At 37.5% G+C, this 26,115-nt stretch overlaps 1 protein-coding gene across 10 annotated transcripts in view; it reads left to right on the forward strand.

Moving 5' to 3' along the window:
* Nucleotides 1-1,338: 1,338 nt before the first annotated feature.
* usp54b (ubiquitin specific peptidase 54b) overlaps nucleotides 1,339-26,115 on the forward strand; it is a 109,426-nt gene continuing 84,649 nt past the window's right edge. For all 10 annotated transcript variants that reach the window (XM_079594799.1, XM_079594802.1, XM_079594801.1 and 7 more), the window contains exon 1: nucleotides 1,339-1,453. The gene's annotated coding sequence lies outside the window, so the exon portion shown is untranslated. The remainder of the gene's footprint in view (nucleotides 1,454-26,115) is intronic.

Raw genomic sequence — 26,115 nt, forward strand, 5'->3', positions numbered from 1 at the left:
TGCATGTTGATTCAGATTTTGCGTCATCTGAAGTCCTTGCAGGAGTTGGCGGCATCTCTTCACAGATGTTAAAGCATCTGAGGTCTTCATGCCTGGATTCAGACTGAAGCTGACATTCAGTTACCTCAGGATGGACATACGGAGATATAACAGAGAAGCAAAAAATAATTAGCATAGCTGTTCATAACATTAAGCAAGGATAATCATGTGCATTTGATCTGATTTAGTATAATGTTATAGATGCATTATATAATGCTTGGCTAAAGAGATTCGTCTTTAATCTAGATTTAAACTAAGGCGAGTCTGAGCCCCGAACATTTTTATAAAGGCTATAGGAGCCAAATGTGAAAATGCTCTTCCTCCTTTAGTGGACTTATGTACTACCAAAAGCCCAGAGTTTTGTGACCTTAAAGATCATGATGTATTGTAACACAGGAGCTAAACCATTTAGGGTCTTATATTAGAGGGCAGTAATACTTTGTAATTTATACAGAACAGGTAACAGTGTAGAGATGATACAATTGGTGTTATATGATCATATTTTCTTGGCCTAGTAACTATAGGAGCTTCATTTTGGACTAATTGTAGGATGAAGGAAAGCCAGTAATGTATTACAGTAATCTAGAGGTCATGAATGCAAGAACTAACTTTTCTGCATCAGAAACAGATCAGTAGCTTAGCAATGTTTCTGAGATGGAAGAAGGCTGTTTTTCTTGTAACATGAAATATGATTTTCGAAAGACAAGTTGCTGTCTAACACCCATCTTTAACTGTAGAGGATGAAGTAACTACATCCATAGATGCAAATTGTATTCTAGAGATTCTGTAGGTTTCTAACAACCTGCAGCATAGCTAACAACCCTGTTACCCATTATTGTGTGAATTAACATTTATTGTAGGCTATTTGATGTAATAAAATATATCATGTTTAATATGTCCTTCTGAAGTGGACAAATAGCATGTTCTGACAGTTAAGCACTTTCTTTCACTGATCCTACTTTGTTGAAAATGCTACAGGAATGCACCTAATATTAGTCCTACTTATACTCAGTTCGTAGAAAGTGCAAGTTATAGACCATTAGCCACTGTGTTTGCTTTTGTGTGATTATTACACAATGTTGCAGTGCGAACACGCTAAGATGCTTTATTCAGAATTCACGCCTCTCTCTCTTTGTCTACACAAAACCAAAATCGGTTACGTAATGGCATTCTGACGTACAATACCAACTAGCTCCAGCAGATGGTAGCAGATCGGTCCTCAATCCAAAGGGAAGCGTTTATCGCGAGAATTGCGTATGTGGAGAACGTCGTTATCGCGAGATCTTCATGTATTGGCTGCGGCGCTGGATGGCGCTGGTGGAAATTTGGGAATGCGCGGTCATGCTTCCCGGGTTGAGCTGAGCTGAGCTCGGACAGGACGCTAGACTGACTGCATCTGTGTGCGAGCTGTAAGGTGAGTAAGCACTCTTTAAACTTAATTAACGGTGCTCTCCTCGAGCGAAATTGGATATATGTGCAAATCCGAACATGTAGCCTAGACATCCATCCTGTAAGTGTAACTTGAATTCCAGCAAGCTTGCATTCCAGATGTGTAATGTGATGGGGAAATTGCTTAACATCAGCGCGTGCGGATGCGTCTCCCTGTCTGAAGTCAAGGATGCTCTGAGCTGGGAGTCTGGGACCATTCAAAACATAGTCACCTTTTTAGTGACATATTTATCACTAACGTTGCATCTGGCGTGTTCATACTCGGCATCTTCAGTCTGCAGAATGATTCAGACTGGGAGTGCACATGTAATACTTTATTTGACAGTTCTTTTCTTTTTAAGCGCTTGTTCAGTAATTTATGCATGATGTCGAAGTTCATTTTTTTTAAATAGGTTTTTTATTGTAATTTTAAGGTTTTACTTTGTCTTCTTTAGTTATGTGTTGATAGATCTTAAATGATTTTCTCCTGCAGTTGCATTGACTCACTGAAGTGGACAGCACATGGTCGATATTGATTTAGTTTTGTGGTTGCGTTTAAGTGATTAAAGGGGCAGTTAATCTAAAAATGAAAATTCTGTCAGCATTTTCTCACCCTAATGTTGTTTCAAACTATTATGACTTTCTTTCTTCTGTGGAGCACAGAAGATGTAAGGCAAAAATGACAACCTGTATGGAAAAATAGTCAACAGGAGTGCAATTCTGCCTGACATCTTCTTCTGTTTCCAAGGAAGAAAAAAAAAAGTAATACAGGTTCGGAACAGCATAAGTAAATGATGAAACAATTACAATTTCTTGGGATGATCTATCCCTTTAAATTAATCTCATCCCTGCATAAGTGCAGTGGACCTATTAGACAGCCTTTTTGGGAATCATAAGCATGTGCAGTATTCAAGAGGACAAATTCAGCTGACTCAGAACACACCTATGATGTCTAAAAATGCTGCACGTGTCTGTGACTTTTGAGACACCGGTGTCGGCCAGGACATGTTCCATTACAAATGGTGCAGAAGAACAAATGCACCAGTTTTTCCGTTCAGTTGCAGCATTAGTTTGTGTTACTTTCCCTTTCTTTTAATGCTGTCCTGGTTTAACTGCATAAATCTTGTGAGATTATGAAATTCCAGAGAATGTTATTCTGTAAATGATCATTTTGTGTAATTTAGTAAATCCCCTCTCATCAGGGCCGGAGTGGGACTCATTTTCAGCCCTGGAGTTTCATGCCTTAGACCGGCCCACTTTAGTTCCCGACTGACTATATTAAAATAATGTAATTAAACCCTCAGTATATAAGTCTGCAATAGTGCACTGCTTTGTACAGCCTTGTAATTCATTGTATTTTTAAAAAATATAATTTTCTATTCAGTGCAATAGCAGTAGCTACACAGGGTTTTATAAATACAAAGGTCCCAAAAGTGATCTGGCTAGGGGGTTCGGGGGCATTTTATGATTCCACTGTCATTGTCAAAGAACATAGGCTATATCTGTGTTAAATAGGAATTCATTGTTATAAAGTTATTCTCATTCTGGGCACAGTATGCAATAGGCTATTCCTCTACCTGCTCTCCTCTCTCATCTCCATCTCCTTCTCTCATTCTTCTTCTCTCAGTCTCTTTATCTTTACCTGTAAATCTCCCCTTCCCGAAGTTGAGCTTTGATTGACACAGTCTTTGCAAACTGATTATTTATGTCGGTTGTTTACAACTTCTATCGTAAAACAGCTGTTTAGTTTAGCCACTTGCATCTTATCTCGTGAAGCGTTGCGTTGGGACTCGCGCGCGGCCGCGGCCGCGGCTCGCGCTTCTGTGAACATAAATCCCACTTGCTTTGATCGGTCATCTCAAACATTTTGCCATTGCCGACGAGCGGTGTTTGAGCGCTGAAGCAGCTCAGATGATGAGGTCGGTTATCGTCGCGATATGCGAGTCATTGCAGCACCAAATTAGAGTTAATATTAGGCAATTATTTCACAACGTTATACACTCAGAAAAATCGGAGAACTCAATGGTGGGTACGGCTCTGACTCGTAGGCTATTTGGCCGCTTGAGTTTCTAGAGATTTTTTATTATTCTGGCCTTTTCAGCGCCGCCTTTGCGCCTATTATCCATGTTTTGTATCTCAAATTTTTTTGTCCGCACATCTCTAACAACTGACTTTATTTTTTGTGGGGCTGCGAGAATATAATAATAAAAAAATTGTGGGGCTGCGCTGTGACTGGAGCCTAAAAGGGAAAACATTTAACCCAGTGCCATGACAACACCGGCCCTCCTGGCCAATAAAACAGACCGGCCCACCGGGAATTCTCCCGGTGCTCCCGATTAGCCAATCCGGGCCTGCCTCTCATCATAACATGTCCATTATCAGAGCACTTTTGGGTTCAGTGTAGGGTTGATTTCCTGTGATTTAGATGAAATGCAGTAAAAATGGCTTGGTCTTTTTGTGTGAATTGCTGTGATGTACACTGGTTTGTTTTGTAATGTTCCAGTTAGACACATGTTGCATGCACCATATGAGTTGTGAGATCAGCATTGATGTCTGATTTCAGATGTTAAATTGATCATAATTACTGTTACTATTTTGAGATTAATAATCTCCATTGATGCAGAATGATAATTAATTTCCAGTACCTTTCGTTTCTATTTGTTTGCCAGTTACCCGTTTTAAACGTGTGTAATTTTGTCAATGACGGCCATCCCTGAGAAGAGCTTCTTCTCATGCCCATTAAGGGGCCCCTGTGCTTTTATGCACCACATGAGTGGCCCTCATGGGGGTCATCAGTCAACAGGCGCTCCGCACTCCACAGAGAGAAAAGCGTGTGCGGCGTGTTGGTAAAAGCCTGTGAAAATGAAATGAGGGACTCTCTGTGGCGGTGTAACCTTTCTGATTTCATCATGCGGCTCAGGTTGTAGTTCTTACACAACGTGATTTTAAAGCTGTTTTAAACCCCCTCTCTGAGAACGTCACTCCGAGCTTTTACAGCTGGGGGCGGGGGTTTGGAAAAGATTGGATTTTTATCAGCTTGTGCGATTATATTTCTTCTCTGAGGCTGAGCGGAAATGCTGGTTGTTTGGCTTGGTTGTTAATAGGAGAAGTGTACAGGTTGGTCATAGACACGCTTTGAGATTGTCCTCACGATTGTAACATGTAGTGAATCTCGTAGTACTTCAATAAATCATTAAATGCTGGATAAAACTGAATATACATATATTTTTTAATTGAAATGCTGTCTTGTGCACTAATGTTCTTATGTAAGATGTTTGCTAGTTCAAGTTTTTAAAATGACCTAAACTTTTTAGAGGAAACATTTAAACAATAATCATAAAAAACATATAGGCTAGCCTATAATAATAATAAAATAACTGATTATATAAATACATTAACAAATTAATTTTTTGTCTGATTTTATTGCTTTTTGTTTGTAGATGTGACAAGGAAATGTAAAAAACGGAAATTCATGTCAAGAATGTTGTCAACCCCTGACATAACACTTTGTAAATGAGGCTGTAGTGGGATGTAATTAATTTCAGGAGATGCTCTTGAATGCGCATTCGCATTTCTCCACGCTTGCTTTAAATGCATGCCATTCTCGCTTTATATGCATGCCATTCTCATTCCCTTCTTTCATATGGCATATACTCAGTGTCAAAGTGAGAAAAACAGCACTAAATCTAGACAGGGCTGGAGATGAGATAGTGAAAGTGAGATGGTGACACAGCGTCTTGAGTGCTCTATCTTTCTGTTTTATTTTTCCTCCGCTTGCCCTTGACACCTTGCATTTTCTCTACCTTTGTTTACTAATGACACGTTTTGCTTGAAATGTTGTGATGCCAATGCATTTAATTGCAAAGTAGTGCAGTGTGGGTATAAGCCTGTCACTATAACTGCTTTTTGTTGGGCAGTAGATTGTCCCAGAAATAATTGGATTAAACAATACTATTGTCGCTTTAAGACCATTTTATTCCACTGAATATAAACAGCATAATAATTTAAGTAGGACTACACACTTTCAAAGTGACAATGAACTTAGTTTTTAAGAATAGTTATACTGGAATTGTAGTGTCAATAATGCAATATCCTTCTGGTTGAGCACTATTGCTGAAAAACACCAAACCCTACTTAGCCGTCAGATGTCCATATGAACAAAGGCCAGATTATGGATTTAAAATATTAAAGTAATAAAAGTAATTTAGTCAAGAGCAATGAGAGATTTTCTCTTTGTTTTTTCATAAAGTTTCATGACAATTCAGCAGTTTCATCTTTCTCGCTCTCCGTGGGCCAACAGGCAGACCTTATTGTCGAGTAAAGGTGAGTTTAGACAAGAATGCACGCGTTGGTGCCAGCAATAAATAGACGGACATTGTGTGAAGATGTGGAGGGTGTCAAATAAAGGTGTCTCTTAAAAAAAAAAAAAAAATGCTGTAGCTAGGCTATATGTCAGTCATTTGATCAATGTATCGATCCATATCAAAGTATTGTTAAACCCCTATTTATCATATAAACATGATAAAGACAGTCGTAATAAAGGGGCCAATTAGAAGACTGTAGGTAGGGCTGTAAACGATTAATCGCGATTAATCAAATCCAAAATAAAAGTTTGTTTACATAATATATGTGTGTGTATTGTGTAAAATTATTTTGTATATATAAATACACATACATGCATGTATATATTTGAGAAATATTTGCATTTATATACTGCATATATTTTTATATGATTTATATTATATATAAATAGAACTATTTTATATATAAATAACACATTTTCTTAAATATATACATGCATTATGTGTGTATTTATATTTACAAAATAATTATACACAATACACACACACATATATATATATATATATATATTGTAAACCATCTACGGGACAAGCCGGATTCCGCGAGCAGACCATCTATGGGACAAGCCGGATTCCTTATCCGTCTTTATGTACACAATAATAATCTTTTTGTAATCTTTTTATTTTTAATATTTGGCATGTTTGTGTGCTGCTGCGCAGAGTGTACACGCGTTGTGCACCCGCCTATAGGCGCATATTACGGATGAAAATTACTAATGAAAAAAATACTGTGCCATTGACTTTAGACCAGGTTTTTGTTGGTCAATGGCTAAGTCTATTTCAGTTGCCTCAAAATAGCAACGGTCCAACAATGCGCAATGCGGTCCAACTAACACCTCGTTTTCAGACCAGCACGCTCATGGGCGCACAAATGGGCGCAAATTCACTTGCTATTTCAACAAAGTGAAAATGATATTTCAACCACGTGAAAATGATAACTGCGTCGGGCTGAAACTAGCAAACAAACATTTGCATCGCGCCTGGTGCCGCATTGCGCCGGGTGTACGATAGGACCCTGTAAGTTGTAATGAACCGAAAGTTAATTTGGATGTTCGTTGTACATCAAATTTTCAGTGAATCACTGTGAATATTACATTACATTTTCCATTACGTATAATCATTATTTTTTTACTGCATTATATGTTGAAATGCTACTATTCAAAAATTAATTTAAAAATATTTTTAGCTAGTGATGGCATTATAAATCTATAGGGTATGTCCTTAGTGCTATCACTATCATGTGCTCTGTGTGCAAATTTGACAAACAGACTAGAATCGTTTATGGCCAAATGTGAGCATGAAGCAGTTCAGGGGAGAGTTTTAATGCATTGTCAGGAGGGGCCGTTTCAGAAACAATGGGAGCTACCTCTTCACAAGACATGTAATTGAACCAGTGTCGACGAGAGCTAAATTACTTTGGTTATATTCATGAAGTAATAATGGTGTTCTCATAGGTTGCCATGACATGCTTGCATTGCAGAGAAGTTTGAAGACAGCGGGGAGAATGAACTTGGGTCTTCCCCATTGTCGGCTATGTCTATTTGAAGCTACACATAACCCACTTACTGGGAAACCACATTCTGCCTCCTGTATTAAGTTTTGAAGGAGAGAGTGAGAGAAAGTCAGAGAGAGAGAGCGAGCGAGAGAGAGAAAGGGACAAGATGAGTACTCTCACGCACAGGACTGTGTTGTGTAAGATGTGTCCTCATAGCGCTCATCATCTCTCTCTCTTGTTGAGCCTGGGGTGGATCATGTTTTTACCACAGCATTCTGACTTGTGCTTTGGTTTGTGGTTCACTGCAGGACACCAGAGATGGTGTGACTTGACTGGATGTGGTTTGGATGCTAACCATAAGCCCCATGAGCGTTCGCAATTTGTATCTGCTAGGGGACATACATGAATATCTGTCTACTTAGCCGGTTGGTGTTTATCTCCACACTTTGTCACTTCCAAATTTTACAGACAGCTCTGTTAGTACCAATATGTTTATTTATTTTTTCCGAAAAAGTGGAGTAAATGTTATATATATATTTTTTCCATTTCAGAAAGTTTGTGTATATCTCATTGAATTGCATTATGCATGTACTGGTTATCGGCCGATATTAGATATTTTTGGGTAACACTTTACAATAAGGTTTCATTTGTTAACAATAGCTAATAACATTAGTTGACAATGACATAACCAATAACAAACAATACTACCACAGAGTTTATTAACCTCAGTTAATGTTCATTCAACTGTTAACATTTGTTAATGCATTGTGAAATAACGTGCATGGGCAAACAAATAACAACATTAATGCTGTTTGCTGTAAAAAATATTGGAAAAATATTGTAAGTTTGTTAGCTAACACAATTATCAATGAATGACAGTACTGCAAAGTGTTGCCGATTTTTTTATTTTTTATTAATTTTTTAATTTTGAATTCATGGTTACACTTTATTTCAAGGTGATCTTGTTCAAGTGTAATTATACATTTAAGTAATGAGTAATATATCTTTCGTCTTCTCTCTGGAAAGTTGGTCGCATGTGCGAGTGATTTACTCTCAATGTAAAGGGTTGTTCTATTTCTTTTTTTCAGACTATATTGAATATTTTATCCTGCAAGCTTATTTAACCTGTTTTTACATACATTTATCCCCAGTTTCACACAAGGCGTAAGCTAGTCCCAGACAAAAATGCATGTTTGAGTTGTTTTAACTGAAAGCAACTTGCACTGACACGTCTTAAAATTTGTCAGTGCCAATGTTTCATCTCAAGAAACACACCAGCAATGTTTTTTGAAACTGGGCCTTAGATATTTAGAAATAAGCCAAAAGTATCCATTACCCAAAAGTGCACAGTGCACAAAATGACCAAAATAGCCATCCCTGGCTAGTATCCACTGCAGAGAGTCTTCATTTGTGGCTTCTTCTCACTGCACCTGGAGTGATTTTCTGTGGAGCTGAGCAGAGATGCAGTGAGCTCAATGAGAGGTGATGTTGAATGTGTCAATCTGCTGAAGGTGTAGATGCCACCCGCTGAGACCGCCTTTCTAATGACTCTCTCACTATCACTTGCGTTGACATGGTAACCTGTGTCACTTCAGGGGGTGCGACCTCCCCACTCAATCCATATTCTTTTCCTCATGGGCAGATGCTGCTGGCTTCAAGACTCTCATGTTCACTGTAGATGAGGTATGGCCAAATTGGATGCCGTCATCATATCACAGCGCAATATATGATGTTGTACCGAAGTTCAGAGCAAGTCTCCTGTCTGGTAATTGCTAAGACCGCACAGGGCCGCTTGAGCCTCTACAGGGACTTGCGGGAAAATAAAGTGACAACTGACTTGATGATGTTGAGCCAATAAAAAGTTCATGTTTTTGTCCTTCGAAAGACTTAAAAATGATAGCTGACAGCGAGACTACAGGTATGCGTTTCATGATGCTGCCTTGTTAAAAATGTATTAGCAGAACTTAAAATTGCTGTGCGTGTGACCGTGATTCATATGCATGCATGTTAGTGAGCACTAGAGAGCTTTACTCAGTCCATTTTAAATTCTTATTTTGTCCGCCTTTGAAATGGGTCAAACCATAGATATTACTTGAGAAGTCCTAGTAAATACACTACAAATCCGCGCTCATTCAAGGACTTGCATTTATTGCTCGGCCACGGATGGAGAAAGAACATAATGCAAGTGTCTAAAATGGATATGCAATGGAATAATGGAAGTTTACCCTCTTCAACTTAATGCTGTTAAACTGAATATGAAGCAAATTAAACTTTGCTGAAATATTTACAACATTAACAGCAAATAAAAGCACACGGTTTATCTGTCGATGTCTGGCACAGATCCCGCAATATAAAAATGAGCCATATTTGGAGCATATTTAAATAAATGCTTTGTTTATAAATATAATGAGCAGGACATTTTAAGTAATGAAACTTGCAGGATGTTTTAATGATTCTTATATGTCAAAAGATCATCAAGGCAAATTAGATTTCTCATGTCATGCCCCATTTAATGATTGACAGCCAGGTGAATAGACTACGTATTGAGCAATTCTGGCTGACACTGATTGGCCAGTAATTATTTTCATGTTATGGCCAATAAGCGATAAAGGTCAGAAAATTAAAATTCAAAACTACTGGGCCTCAATAAATGATTTTTTTTTTGTTTGAAAAATCAATGATACAACATATCATGTAAGTTGTGCAGTTTAAAAATGGATATTTATTTTGAGATTTGCTAAAGATGTAAGTGTTCAAATTATTATTCTATTAAAATACATTTGAATATATAATGTATATATTAAAATATATAAATAAATATGTATATATTTAAATAATTTAAATATTATGTCCAGAATGAACTTATGTGTCCTTTTTGCCTGAGACGAACTGTAATTCCCTCATGATAAAGCCTTATTAACCAATTCGGTTTGTCAGAATGAGCCAACTCAGCGCATGACTCGTCAGTTTGATCAGGCATTCCTAAAGTAAAGGGAGTCATTGGAAACTGAAGGATTACACATTTTCCCTTCTGTGTGTGTCACTGATGCCATTATGTGTGAAGTTAATTGTCTTAGTTTCTGTCCTTACAGTTATTAAGCTGAATCAGAGTGCAGTCAGCTATTCGCTGGTCTTCTTTCTGCTACAGCGAGCATTTTATTAGAGCGTCTCTTTCTTCCTTCATCTCCTTCGTATGCGCACTGGACGGTGGGCTCCCCTGTGATGTCAGTGAGGGTCAATGGTCATGTAACTGTGCGCGCACCGCTTCGGTCGGCAACATCTCGCTAATGGGCAAAATGCAGGAAGAGAGGAAAATTACACAGAGGGGACATTTGCACTTTAATGAATTTCATCTCATTCTGTGCATGGGTAGAGTATTGATTCAGTGCAGGTGGGATGTATGAACTCACAGAAACAGCAAACATATTGACTGGATCACTTTAGACAAAATCAATTTGTGTTAAATGACAAGAAAATGAGCAATGTGCCAGACAGGCCATGAAGTGAACGCAAAATGTAGCCGATATGATCTCCTTTTTAAATGTTATCAGCTACACAGTTGGATGCTGGGAAATGGTTCCATTGATAAAAAAAGAAAGAAAATCCAGTTTTTCTTTAATGTCAATGTGAAATCAAGTCAGTGAGTTTTTTTTTAAAAATGCATGTTCCTGGTCTTTTGTGATTTTTAATTTTTTGTGTGTGTAATATTTCATGATCAATTTCAGTATTGATTGACATTAGATATTTAATTGCACGTTTGTTTCCCCTGTTTCTACATTTAGATTGCCTTTACTATCTTTCAAGTTATGTCATTTTATTTTATTTCCTCTGCCTCTTTTCGCTCTGAAATAATTCACAATGCAGAAACAATAAGTTGCGAACAGCTTTAGATAAAAACCAGCTCAATGAAAGTAAAACCGCCTGAATAATGTCACACATTCATTCATTTTACTTTTGGTTTAGTTGAATTCGGTCTTGAAACGGCATGATAAGGCTGTGCCCTTGAGAACTTCATTGTTTTAAGCTAAATCTTGCTGTTCAAGTCACTGATTCTATTGAACTCGGATGGTGTTGCCTTTGGACACAAACATATTGTGCTCGTAATCAGAATCGTAGCAAATGTGATGGTATGAATATTGTTGGAAGAGATTAACACAATTGGAGGCTTACGACAACAGCTGAACAAACACATACTAGGATAGGGCCTGTCAGAATGACCAACAATCTCAATGCACACGTCACCTCTCTTCACCCCTGCTAACACGTGATGCCCAGGAGAGACCCCCCCCCCCCCATGTGAATGGCTGTACAGAGGAATATTGAACCTTTCAATTTAAAAGGCATAAAGTGACAGATTTTTGGTGATTTGCAGTATAACTGTCGAGGGGAATTCTGAATTGACTGAATAACCTTTACTGATGCTTGTTTGTTTATGCCACCTTTTGCTTCACAATTTCTTTTTTTTGCACTTTACTGAGCAAAATATACTAAAACACCTTTTTCCGTAACATATTTTAGTGTTTTTTAATGAAATATCCCAAATAAATCAGTGCTAATGGATACCAGTACAGAAAACACTGGCTTTATGAATCACACTAAAGTGTTTTGTGTTTTGATATGTGTTTAAAGTGTGTGTACCGCCGTCTGTGGGACCAGTGTGAAATGGAGGCATGGAGCAGACAATAAATAACCATGATCTGTTGTGTTGCATGAGCTGGTTTTTCTGCAAAGCAAGCAATAGAAAGAGAAGGCAAGAAGTTCAGAAAGTGCTGGCTGGCGCAGAGCTGTGGAAGGCGTGCATGAGGTGATGGCAGCGTGCCGGGCAGGAAGAGGAGATGAATTTGGCAAGCCAGTGGATTTACTGGAGGGAGGTGTAGATATGCAGAGAGGGGAGTTCTGTTAGTGTGGCAGGACAGTGAAAAATGAAGGATCATGTGAAGTAAAATGCATGCAACACTTGATCTGCATTTCGCAGCTTCACAGGGTCACTTTTGTAATAAAAATAATAATAATAATAATTACCATTCGGCACGCCCCAACCTTTCGTCATCCCCATTACTCCAAACCTGCAGATACCCACACTTGGAGATTTCACAGCGTGTGTCATGGTGGACGAGCAAACCACCATCATTTTACAAATACTGATGTTGTTGTGTCACGGAATGTAGTTTTAAGAGCTTTTAGGCAAGAATTTAGTTATTTAGAACTCAAATATGCAATTAAACTGTGCCTATTTGACAATTTGTTTAGACGTTTTCAGAGATGTGCGCTCCAGGCTGACAGTGGTCATTCAGCGCTCATGTACCCGCAGAGAACAGCTTTATCTTTCGGGAATTTGCGGCTATGCTCTTACATAGATAGTGGTTAAACATGAGAAAGAATACATTTTGGGGATAACAAACTGGCAATCTTTGGTCTTTTTTAATCTATTACTTGTTCCAGAGCAAATCGGTTTGGCTAAGGGCAAAGTTAAGTTTCATAACTTCTTCTACTTTTATAATGGCTGGTATTGTTTATTTTAGTTAATATTTTATATAAATAATGCCATATCTTTGGTATTGAGAAAGGGTATTAGAGGGCAGTAAAGCAAAGACTGTCTTTATGAGTGAGTCAATAGCAAAGCCTTTTATATTGAAAGGGACTGAAACAAGCTTGTTTTTACTTTAAACACCTTATAAGACACAACTTACAAATGCATTGACTAGCGCTGTCATGGGAAATCCCCTTAACTGTTAAAAGCACAAAGATATTGCTTTCCTTATCGGACATTCAAACTGATTTTGTGATTATGAATATAGTATCAACTAGATTCAGACAATACACTCGCTTAGTCGATCTCTCTCTCATAATACTCTACATCGCTAGTTCTAAAGTGACGTTTTAGAATTAGTAACGGAGGCTTGGGCTCAACTGTTAAACTGTCAACTTGAGATTTAAATCCGTGGATTTAAATTCTGCACAAAAGAGGGTTTTTAAAAGACACTCCGTTGTTGTTTCTTATTTATTTACACACTTGTGCCGTCAAACTGTTGTATAAAACGTAATATCACACACATAGCCGTGCGATTTGACTCTTTATCGGTATGGCTGTGAATTTTTTGAACTTTATATTCATTAAAATAAATCCTGAAACAAAAATGTCAAGGTTTCCACACAAAAATATTATCCAGCACAACTGTTTTCGACATTGATAGTAATAAGAAATGCTTATTGAGCGCCAAATCAGCATATTAGAATGATTTTTCTGAAGGTTCATGTGATGCTGAAAACTTGTGTGTGTGTGAGAATGAAGCTGTATGTCTCTGAAGCTGTTAAGGCATTAGGCAGGTCTTCATCTCATGGTTCTCTGATCCGGGTCATCTGCTAAACATGCTTCAGCAGTACCACAGGCCACCGCCACACTCTGATGCTCACAGTCCTGTAATGCCAGGCAGACTTGCGTGGCCTAGATATGAACTCATGGCTGAATTAGTGCTTTTGTTACATAAGGGAGGAGGAATTAAAAGCTAGTTGTTTCATCTTGGCCTAACCTTGGACTAAAGCGATACCAAGACCAATGTGTCCCATCAGGGAAATAAAAAGCACACAATGTGAAGGAACATTGTTCGTGTTTTATTTCTATTATGCGTGTAATAATCCCTATAGTGTGTTGAATTTACATTTACATGCCTGTCTGGGATTTAAAGGTCTTCTTTAGAGATTTTTGAGATGCACTTTTCACTGTGCTGTTTACAGTAAAAACATCCTTGGAGCATGGCTATCTTAATAAGACTGGACATGATATTCTCATCCTTGGTGCTGTCAGCAGCGTAATATTTATGCTGTCTCTGTCTCTCTATTCCTCCCTCTTTCCCTCTCTGCTTCTTTCGCTTTACTCTGGGTGTGTCTCATTCCAGTCTTTCTTAGTTTTCTTATGATGGGAATCAGTATATCATAAACAGTAAACACCCACTAAACATGGGACACTGATGACTCAATTATCTGTGACATGATTACAAGGTCAGGCATTAAAACGTAACAGGTATTTATTAACAACATCGCTGTATATCACGTCGTCTTGCATCTTTGTTGTAGCTGTTAGAAAATAGAGTGCCATTATGAAACGTTCTTGTCTGGCAATTTATTTTATATGAAGTAAAATACATATAGATTTGACAATATAATAAAAGCGAAGCTCAACATACTTACAATATGGTTATTAATATTAGTTTGCTGGATTGTTTGCTTTTTTGTGCACATTTGACATTAAAGGGACACTATATATTCAATTTCACTTTAAAATATACAAAAACAATCTAGAACAAAGAACAATGTTATGTATTTTGTTGACTTGTGTACTTAGATTATCCCAAATGTTTCCAACAATGTTTAATTCCAGAGAAATCCGCGATTTTAACCAGTGACATGGCCCGTGCGTTGTTATCGCATACTGTACCTTTAACAAGGTGGTGGCATTTCCATTATATGGATATATTTATCCGCTGATGTGGGAGCGGATATTTCAGTAGACTGGAGTGATTTTGACAGTGGGGGAAGTCCTAAAAATGTCACATGACTGAAATACAGCTTCTGACCTCATCTAACAAATCTAAATTTAACATTTTTACATCACAAATTTTTAGCTGTGTTTCACCGTTATGCATTCCAGCACAAGCGGTTCTCTATCTCAGTGCTCTTTTTCTTGTCCTATCACAGGCTCAGAGCTGAATGGCAGCTGACGGGTGACTGACAGCTACTGTGTGCTTGTATGAGCTGCGCTGCTGTCTGTGAAAATCATGTCAAGGGCGTTGCCTCTGCGTCCAAATGCGTCAGCGATGACATGCTTGGCCATGGCCATGTATGATGGGGCAGAGCGGAGCATTGTGGGGCTGTGAGGCTTGGACTGGGTAGAGTTATTACAGACACATTGTGGGGGAAGAGTCACAGTCAGAGAAGACGTTCTCCATCAGAGAATTACCAGTGTTCATTCTCACACCCCCGTCCCTACTCTGACCTTTCCCACTCTAATCCTGTCTGACATTTTGGGCACACGGCTGTGTGTAATTGAGGCAAAAAGGGAAAAGTGGGACATGAAATGCCAGCTGTTTTGAGTTTGACTGTGTCAGGCATATCCTGCTGATAAAACAGGTGTCTACTCGCTCATTCAGCTTCCATTTCTTTGAAGAACTGAACATGGTGGTTTCGTTTACCTTATTATAATAGAGCTTATTTTGTGGCTCCTGACCCGTGTTTCCTGGCTTCCGTTCAGTGCCAGCTCTTGGGATCACTGCCGCACTTTAATTGTCTAAAAATTTATTTTCTCCATGTTGAACGTTGTGTGTGGCCAGCGTTTCATAATGGCGACTGTACATTTAAAGGAACACATACATGCATATATACACACAGTGCTGGTCAGAATTATTTGCCCCCTTTTATTAAATACTTTTTGCAACCTCCTTTTTCCAAGATAACAGCTCTATGTCTTTTCCTATAGTGCCTGATGAGTTTGGAGAACACCTGACAAGAGATCAGAGACCATACAGAATCTCTCCAGATCTTTCAGATTCACAAGTTCATGTTGGCGCTTCTTCTCTTCAGTTCAACCCACTAATTTTCTATAGTGTTCAGGTCAGGGACTGGGATGGCCATTGCAGATGCTTGGTTTGGTGCTCAGTGACCCATATTTGTTTTGATTTTGATGTTTGTTTTATGAGTCACTGTCCTGTTGGAAGATCCAAACATGACCCATTATAAGATTTCTAGCACAGGCTGTCAGGTTTCGATTTTTTTATCGGTTGGAATTTGATTGAATCCATGATGCCATGTATCTGAACAAGATGTCTAGGACCTCTGGCAGAAAATTAGGCCCACAGCATTATAGGCCCACAGCATTAAAGATACAGCAGAGTATTTTATATTTTACACATTACTAACGGGGTACTTTTTTATCCCTGTGTGCACCAAACCCAATTTAAGTGTTTGCTGCCAAAAAGCTTTTTTTTTGTTGTTGTTTCATCTGACCACGTTTATTTAAATTTTTTATCAGGAACCGATTGAATTTAGGCTTTTATATATATATAAAAAAAACTTTGATCAGAGAAATTAAAAACACACACATTACAGACACACTCACACACATTACACACACACATATTCGTGTCTCTTCAGAACATTTTGGACTTAACCGCTCAATTCATATGGATTAGTTTTACGATCTCTTTATGAACTTTTTGAAGCATCAAAGTGTCAGTTGCGTAGGCTGTCAACGGAGGGACAGAAATCTCTCAGATTTCATCAAAAAGATCTTCATTTGTGTTCCGAAGATGAACGAGAATCTTACGGGTTTGGAACGACATGAGGGTGAGTAAATAATGCATAATACAAATGTTTGGGTCAACTATCCCTTTATGTTTAATAAAATAATATAAATGTAATTTTAGATAGTTTAACAGCAATAGTAAATCACTAGTTTTTTTTAAGAGTAAATTTACATAGAGAAAATGAGCATAATTATTGAATATCCAATATTATGCCATTATAAATGTGCATCCCATTTCCCCTTTGTCATTCTAGATGTCTTTCTTGGAAAGACAGCTTTGCCTTTTCACCTCATTCCATTTTAACACACAGGTCATGTATTGACACACATTATCTGCTGTCATGACCCTGGGAATTCCCAGAGTGCAGTTCTTTTTGTCTATCTCCCAAAGCTTGTACATATTTAACGGCTAATTGTTCCCGTGGGTGCCCGGCAAAAGAGGGACATTGATGGATCAACCAACCAAAATGTTTTGGACTTCGTTTGTCTTCGCTAATGTAGCCATTAAATTATTTGTGCATGCGTATCGCACATTAAGACCCTGTCTGCTGGAAGGAGGCCAGAAACCAGCCGAATGGAGGCAGCAGGTTGGGAGGGACGGGTGTTTGTCAGAGACAGTGAGATAGAAATCAGGAGAGTGCTCCCAGAAGGGCATTCTGCAGTGCAGTGCTTGGTGATGGATGAAAGGAGCGATTGGAGGGATAGATGGCCTCCTAAGATTTGGATCTGCTCCAAATGCTCTCAGAAGATGCTTCTTGCTCGTGGTGCCTTACATTTGAACAGGAAATACAAATTTAATCTGTACATTCTTAAGGAGCTCAAAAGCCCCTGCATTGCAACCCAGCTAAATCACTCGCTTATGGGAATAAATTTCACGCTAGGTGACTAAATAATGTCTGTAGTTAGCCACTGGCTAATAAATTGTTAGATTTCACTTTCCAGTGATCGAGATAAAGGCTAAGACTAAGTTTAGCACAGATATAATGTATTTTCACTTGCCTACACTTGACTAGGTGTTTGAATGTTTCGCTCTCCGTGTCTTTACAGTGAAGCGCACTTTTCCTATTGATTTCAATGGAAGAGAGATAGTCTTACACGTACAACTGACATTCTACATGTAAATTATATTCTTTCTTGTTTTTTCCCCCTGACAATATGACTGGGTTCATTCTGAATTATTTAGCCTTTAAGACTAACCAGAAGCCATTGACAGCTAGTTCCTTTGGTAGTGGGTTGGAATAATGAGAAAGTAGCATTCTCATTGGTTAGTGCACTGCTCACCTATTACCGTCCAAATTTTGATTTCAGCAAATCAGTTTGAGAAAATGCAGACATCGTAATTAAAATTCATAAGCCCAGCAGCTTATAAGACATTAGCGTGTTTTATTTTATTAGTAGAATTATTGTTTTATTACTTTTATTGTACATTTTTTAAAGAAACACTTAAGACTCTCAGTCTTACTTGAATTTGACTGAGTAATTATTGAATTTGACTGATGATTTTTTGTTCAAATCATCTCACATATTAATACATCTGTGAAAATCACAGATACATTTAAAATAAAAATGTGAAAAATTAATTCAAAAGCATGTAACCTTCCATAAATACTGAAAAAGTCTTCCCAACTATTTATTCAAGTAGACGGTCAGTAATCCAGAACAAATAAAGTAAGGGTAGTCAATAATATTATTATTTTTTATTTATATTATCAATACAACGTGACAACCTTTTTATCCATAGACCCTTTTTTAACACATATTTTTTCATTCCCATTGTTTACTTTGCAAAGATATAGACAATTTGACCAAGATGTGCATTTAAAATAATAAAGAGAAGTTAATATTCTCCATATAATTTACAATTACATACTACTAAATTTAAAATGAAACACTAAAAACTAAAATTATTCATTTATTTTACATTTTTATTTTAGCATCAACTTGGTACCGAGGTATCAGCCCTTCTGACATCCCTGAAAACTACCTACAAATTTGACTCGGCTGTCACAGACATTAAGCCAAGCGGCTTTAGTTGCAAGGTACCAGGAGACTGCAAATCTCCCTGAATTTGTTCTTTAATTACTCAGTGTCTGTCCTCATGTGGTCTGGCATGAAGTATTCATTCTATTGTGAGCAAGACCCAGTGTGGTCATCAGGGAGATCTTTGTTTCTCATCACTCACTTGTTGTTTCACACCATGAATCACACATTGTGCTGGTCTCGGCGGTCTCACTGACCCGTACCAAACCGATTTATCGTCCGCCATTGTTTCTATTTTCCAGCCTCCATCAGAAAACAGAGGAATTGGCTTGAATAAACAGGATTGCATGACAAAGAGGCTGATTTTGATGTTTAGAAGGGCCTTTGTGTTGCCACTAAGCCATAAAGGAACTTCAAAGGTTTTTGTCGTCCACCATTTGTCATATTCCCAGATTACGAGGGCCAATAACCTTGGCATTGAGTGTATCTCTGGCTGTTCCATGATCTATATTTGTGAGGGATGGCCTGTTATCTCTCTCTCTTCCTCTCTGATGACTTGATAGTATGTGCCAACGCCTCTTGAGGAGTGTTTAGTTTAATTAGTGCTGACTGTTAGATAAATGTTTGGATCAGAGAGACTGGTACTCATGAAGAAAAAAAATGATCAAAAGGAGCCCTGCTAGTAATACGAGTCTCCCTTCATATTTGTTCCATAGATTTTTTTTTTTTGATAATGCAGACTTTTACATGAAGTGGAAATTGTGATCTAAGATCTGTTTGGTTCAAAGACCCGAGTTCAAATCAGGTCCCTTTGAGAAGCTTATAAGTGGGAGGGATGGACCATTATCAGCTAAAGTGAGCTTTTAATATGTCGTGTCATTTAGGCAGAGGAACCCATGCAGGGATGAGGGGTTTATTCTCTGATTGTACGAGCGCAAACTTGCTCCGCTTTCTCATATCTCCCACAGTCAGCTAGTGTGATATGCTGAAATTTATGCTGCGTTGTTAAATAGTGATAGGCTCTTTACTCCTCCGCTTGTGATATTACATTATTAGGCTGGATTTTCATACCAGTGATACTAGGGCATTTATAATAAAATATATGGGGAAATGACTAGGGCTTTGTGATATATAGCTAAAAGATTATTGAAAAAGATAGTTATTAAACCTTTTTTTTTTTTACTAAAAGTAACTGTAATTTCAACAGCCAAGCAGATGGAAATATTTAATTTGAGGAATAAACTAGTAAAAATGTAGTTTAATTAATCAAGAGAGGTTTTACAAAAATGTGTTGGCTAAAGTAATGATGTAATATATATATATATATATATATATATTTAATATGCACTATCAGTGTTGGGAAAAGTTATTTTAGTTATACAATATTGCATTACGCCATTAAAAAGTAAATAATAGCTACTTGTAATGATACCCCCAACACTGTTAGTATAAGATATTTAACTATATTTATTATTTATATAGCAATATTTACCTACATATTTTTTTTATTTGTAATATGTAGGTAAAAACTGCTTTATTTTTTTATTTCCCATCAGTTGAGTGCTTTGGATATGTATTGCATCATGTGTAGTTGTCGAAGGCTGTTCCATTATCAAGGCGTTATTTGATTTGCCATAGGGGTAGCCCTATACTGGCCACCTCATCCAGCTAGAGCTCTTTGTTGGATCTCTCCAAGGCTTTCATGAACCCAGCCCAGCAGTAAATCTTCCTCTGCCCAGCTCCGCCACACTCTCCCAATCAATAAAAGATTACTTCTCATCCTCTCGCACTGAAAATGCATTAGCTGGTCCCTCTTAAAAAGAATTCTTCTTACGTTTCGCCACTGCCTTTTATATAATTCCCGAATCGAATTCAGAACTAATAGAGAATGTATTTATATTATGTGTGGGTATGTGATTTGATGAAAACAAGTGGCAGAGAATCAGAGTATTATTTATTTATTTTGCCAATGTTGCTCCAAGCATATTAATTGTTGTCATGTAGTAATGAATTCCAAGTTTATTATCTACAATCATGCATATTAGACCTCATTATTGGTGCCAGTGTCCCCTACGTTAAATAAGAGGGAGAGAGCCATATATCCTGCCTTGATGTCATTATATCAGCTCTAATAATGAATGTGAAAGGGCCTTCTGTGTGTGTTCTTGGTGACGACACACTATTGGTCCATCTGAATTGTCAGATTAATTTAAGCGCATGCTCTCTTTGTGAGTCATGGGCTGAGTCACTTTGGTCCTCCGGGACCTACAGTCATCAATATGCATTAGCAGCACCTTGGCGATCTGCTCCCTCTTCCATGCTGAATCTGCGAATTTAGCCCTCACAGCCTAGACACTGGCAGATAAACAGAACAATTCACGGTTTTCTTCATTACACAAGCAAGCTGGATCCCACACATAAGCAAGATCTTTAAGTCATGATAATGTAAATCTGGTAAACCCAGAAAGTTTTGTATGAAATCTGTGCAGGACATGATAATTAACTGTCCATGAAGGGCTTTTTACATTGAGTAAAGTCCACCTGCAAGAATTATGTTTATTGCATGACCAGAAGTTCATCAACTTAGAAAGTAACTCAATCACCTCATGGGTGGGTTAGGGTGTGTTCACACTCTTGGTTCTTTTGAACGGTGGTTCCTTACGCCTTTACTGAGCTGTAGTAGGCAACATATAGCGCCTGTGACGTGAGGTATCCTTGTGCATTCTGTCCCTTTAAGGGATGCATCTTGTGAAATCTCTTCTTGTTTTTGGTTCATTTAAATGTCTTGATCCGTGTTGCGGTCATATTTCAGTCAAACCCCACTAGAGTTTGTTTGGAAGCTGACCAAGACCCCCTGAATTCCGTAACTTTAAAATTTTAGGTTGTATGAGTAAATTAATCCACAAAGATTATAAAATCAAATCAGTCATTAACTTTCTGCGAGACGCAATTTCACAAACAGCACGAACTATTCAGCGGCGCTGCGTCACATACATCTCGCGAGTAAAAATTTATTTTTATTTTTCGTGGGATATAACACTTCAACGGTCAAAAACACAAAATTTGGTCAAAATTCCAGTCTTGGCTATCCTCGTAAACACAGCCGGTTATCAAGTGTAGCGTCAGTTCTGGCAGGTCACATCAAGCTCGCATCAGCTGACTCTCAGATTTCTATTACCTATAGAAATACGACGCCTATCACTGTATACATGTATAAGCTCCTTCAGTATTATCAGCAGCTATCGCGTTTCTCAGGAGCGAATTACTCTTCTCCATCCCCAGCTCCTCCTCTCGTCAGTCAGGATTTGGCATTCAGATTCACCTTGAATCAAAAAAAAATTCTCGAATTATGTTGTACTTTAAAATCTTGAATTAATGATATCTGCAATACATTCATGTTGGTTCTGTTCGGTTTACCCTAAGGGGGGCTATTGCTGCTCTCCCTGCTCGGCTGGGCTGCATGGATGCGCAGCGAACCCCCAGAACAGAACCATACCGCTCGTTGTTTGGTGCGCACCAAGGTTCTGATGGCAGCATTCACACTTATTCAAATGAACTCCACTTACAGAGGAATCAAACCAAACAATCCAAGTGTGAGCACACCCTTACACTTCTTCAGAGATGAAATACTAAACATTTTACCCATTGATTTTACCCTGTAGACGTCTATTGTATATTTACATTTATGTAATGGTAGACGCTCTTATCCAAAACAACTTACATTGCATTCATGAATGCATTTAATTAGATTATAATACTATTTATTATTCGCTGGGATCCAAACACATAAACTTGACATTGATCACAGAATGTGAGCTGCTTTGAGCTACAGAAATTGTAAGTGCATTACATTACTGTAAATACATTTTTGCATGTGTTTTCTTTATACAAACTTACAGATGAATCGACAGTATTACCAGTGAGACTCTCTTTGTTTAAAATGAGGAGCAAGAACAATTTGGGGGCTTCTTATTGCCAAAAGCTCAGGTCTGTTGACACCATTTTGCTGTACAAAGACTCAACATGTGGTGGTTGTTCAAGATGCTCCGACTCTTTGTCTCTTTGTCATTACATGCTTTTTAGAGCTTCTCTTGACTAAGGCTGAGGTTGTTTCATCATGTTGTTTTTAGTTTTGCAGAAGCCTCAAGAAACTTGTTTGGATACAAATTATATTCTTTTTTTTCTTTTCTTTTTTTCCATGTGTCCGTTTAATTTTTGAGTAGTCTGTAGTCTAAATCGCAGCTTTTCCATCCTCCACAATGCAGTAAACTCTAGCGTCATTCACATGATATTTACATACTGGATATTGACCACACTGTCAGATTTCATCACTTACTATAGACATGCAGTATAAAGATTTGGTTTGAATAAATCATGGGCACTTGGGGAGTGTGAACAGAGCCTTGGTGTCTAAAGCTCAAATGCATGACTAGTTTCTTTTATCCTCCTTTGAATCCCTCATGCTCTCTTACTTCCAAAGTACACACACAGACGGGCACAGTGTGATGGTCGCATTGCCATGTGAATCATTTCTTAGAATCCTGAGGAGGTTACATCAGAACAAGAGTGACTGTGCGTGTTAGGGTTGTCACAATTGTAAAAAAAATAATTGTGATTTGATTTAGGATTTATTTATTTTGTTAAAGTTTCAAAGGATATAATGACATGAATAGCATACTAAATAAAATAATAATAAAGAACAATATTATAATTAACTTTTTTTAAATGTTTTTGTTGTGAAAAGTAAATAAGTGTTAAAAAAAGTAACAACTATCATTATAAATTACTATGCATTTTAAAATGTAGTTTTATTGCTGTGTAGGTAAAGCTGAATTTTCAGCAGCCATTTTCCGGTCTTCAGTGTCACATGACCCTTCAGAAATGATTATAATATGCTGATTTCAATTTGGTGCTCAAGAAACATTATTTCAGGATTATTTAATGAATAGAAAGTTTTAAAAAATAACAGCATTTATTTGAAACATAAATATTGTGTAACATTATACATGTTTTAGTGTCACTTTTGATTAAATTAATGCATCTTTGTTAAATAAAACTATATTTTTTATTAAAATGTAAAAAAAAAAATCTTTTTTTTTTTACTGCTTTTACTGACCCCAAACCTTTGAGTGGTGTGTGTTTGTATGTAAAAAACAAAAACAAAAAAACATAAAAATAGACTTTTTTTTCTTTTTTTTTTTTTCTTCATACAATTCTGATATTTGGTTAACAATATTTGATTTGAATTCAAATTGCACTGCCATCACGGTTCTCTTGAATAATAAGATCGAGTAATCACGATCAGGTATTATGTAATAATCTCAAAGAGCCTAGTGTGTCTGTTTGTGTAGGATTACTAAAGACTTTCTCGTGTGTGATGTAACTTCTACTCTTTTGAAAAGCCCTTTTGCGTTTCAGAACATCTCCTTCGAGAGAAAACTTTCTATGCAAATGCATCCATTGAGGAGTTTGTCATTCTTTCTCAGACATGTTTTGTCATAATCGCTTGCTACAAATACAAGTGTCATCAAAGAAGATAATGACTTGGATTAGCTCAGGCTTTTGTTTGGATGAGAATAATCACGGGCATTTATAAACTAATGCCAACCATTACACTCAATCTGTCCTTTAAAAAAAAGATCAGATTTCCGTCTCCACACTGCACCGGCATGACGTCGGAAAGCTTCGTACGTACCATCAGTGGAATCCACAGCATAAGACGTCATCACTTTGAATTTCGTGACTGCTTCATTGTGGCGTGTTCCTAGTTAAACGTGGCTTTCTCCATTCTCCATCTCTCTGGCTCAGATTCAGGTCACTCCCTGTAACACAGATGGTGCCGAGCCTCAGTGATGGATGCTGGTTCCGCAGAGCAGAGAGATGCATGTGGAAGTCTTTATCGTAGCAGCCGATTGGCAGTTCATCAGAGCACTGCAGCTTCTTACTCATAGTTACTCATAGCCGGGCATTTCATCCTTATTCTCCTACAGCTGCTCTCTTGTCTGATACAGCTTTAAAGCAGACGCAATGTTCTCCAGTTTGCCTGTGGGGGTTAGACCTACAGAGAGAGATGGTTCATGGGAAAAATAATCTTTCCTGAGTGTGATAAATTCCTGCTGCTTTTTGTCTATTCAGTGATATTTGGGTTACTTAAAGTTTCTGCCAGATGGAGACCTTGAATTAAATGTTTCTACTTCACAAATCTTCTCAAAACTTTTTATTATTTTACAAATTAGAAATAAATCATTTGAAAATGTATTAAAGGAACACTCATTTGGAAATAGGCTCCTTTTCCAACTCAAATTAAACAGTTGAGTTTTACCATTTTCGAATCTATATAAATGCAGTCCATTTACCATTTTCCAACTCAAGTTTTACCGTTTTCGAATCTAGAGTTTCTATATTTTTCCTATTTAAAACTTGACTCTTCTGTAGTTACATCGTGTACTAAGACCGACAGAAAATGAAAAGTTGCAATTTTCTTGGCCAATATGACTAGGAACTATACTCTCATTCCTGCATAATAATACAAACTTAGTGCCGGTCACGTTGGAAGTTACCGAGCTGGGGACTATTTTCAGGCACTGCGTAATATCATTGCGCCTGCTGCACCAATGGTACGGCAGCACAGTTCCTTGATTATTACGCAGGAATAGAGTATATATATATATTTCAAATTTAGTTTAATTTAACTTAATTTAAAATATCCTCCCAAAAAATATGTATTTTTCCACCAATAATGAAGTATCGATCATGATTAAGTAGAAATAATATGTTATATTGGTAATCGGAAATAAAATATTGCTAAAAAATATATCCATGTATGTAATAATAACAATAAGTTAAAACAATAAACAAAGTAAATGAGGAAAACTAAACCTATATTGGTATTTTTATCGTTGTTGTTGTTGTTGTTAGAAGAAGAATGTTCATTTCAGTTAACAGACACAAATCAATGTTATTGATTAGAAAAAATTAATAATGTTTTACAAAATAGTATCCTCTTCTAGACATACATAAACTAGTACCACACACACACACACACACACACACACAAACATTGCTTGGATTTTTTTTTACATTTTCAGCATGATGTTGTACAACATGCAATCAAACTGACGTCGCTCGCGCTCCTGCTATGTGCCAATGTCACCCTGGGTTTTTGTCACTGTTAGATGGTCGGAGGAGCATGGGCAGAGAAACACTCTGCTGCTCTGTGTGGATGCAGCAACCAAAGTATTTTACACATTATACACATACAGTCTCATGTTTTTATGCAGTCATACACACTAGGGGTGTGAAATAACATGGTTTCAATGCTGAGAGACTAGTTGTCTTAGATTGTTAATTTGGCTGTTTTATTTTAATTTTATTTGCATCTGACTCTGTTCGTGGCTTATAATTTTTTCCCCCCCATTTAATACCAAAAATGAATGGATTATGCATAATAATATGTTTAATTTAATAAACAAACTGTATAAGCAAAGAGCGAAGATCATGAATTGCTCAAGAGC

Source organism: Phoxinus phoxinus, assembly GCF_949152265.1.
Source record: "Phoxinus phoxinus genome assembly, chromosome: 21".
In the NCBI taxonomy this organism is placed as follows: domain Eukaryota; kingdom Metazoa; phylum Chordata; class Actinopteri; order Cypriniformes; family Leuciscidae; genus Phoxinus; species Phoxinus phoxinus.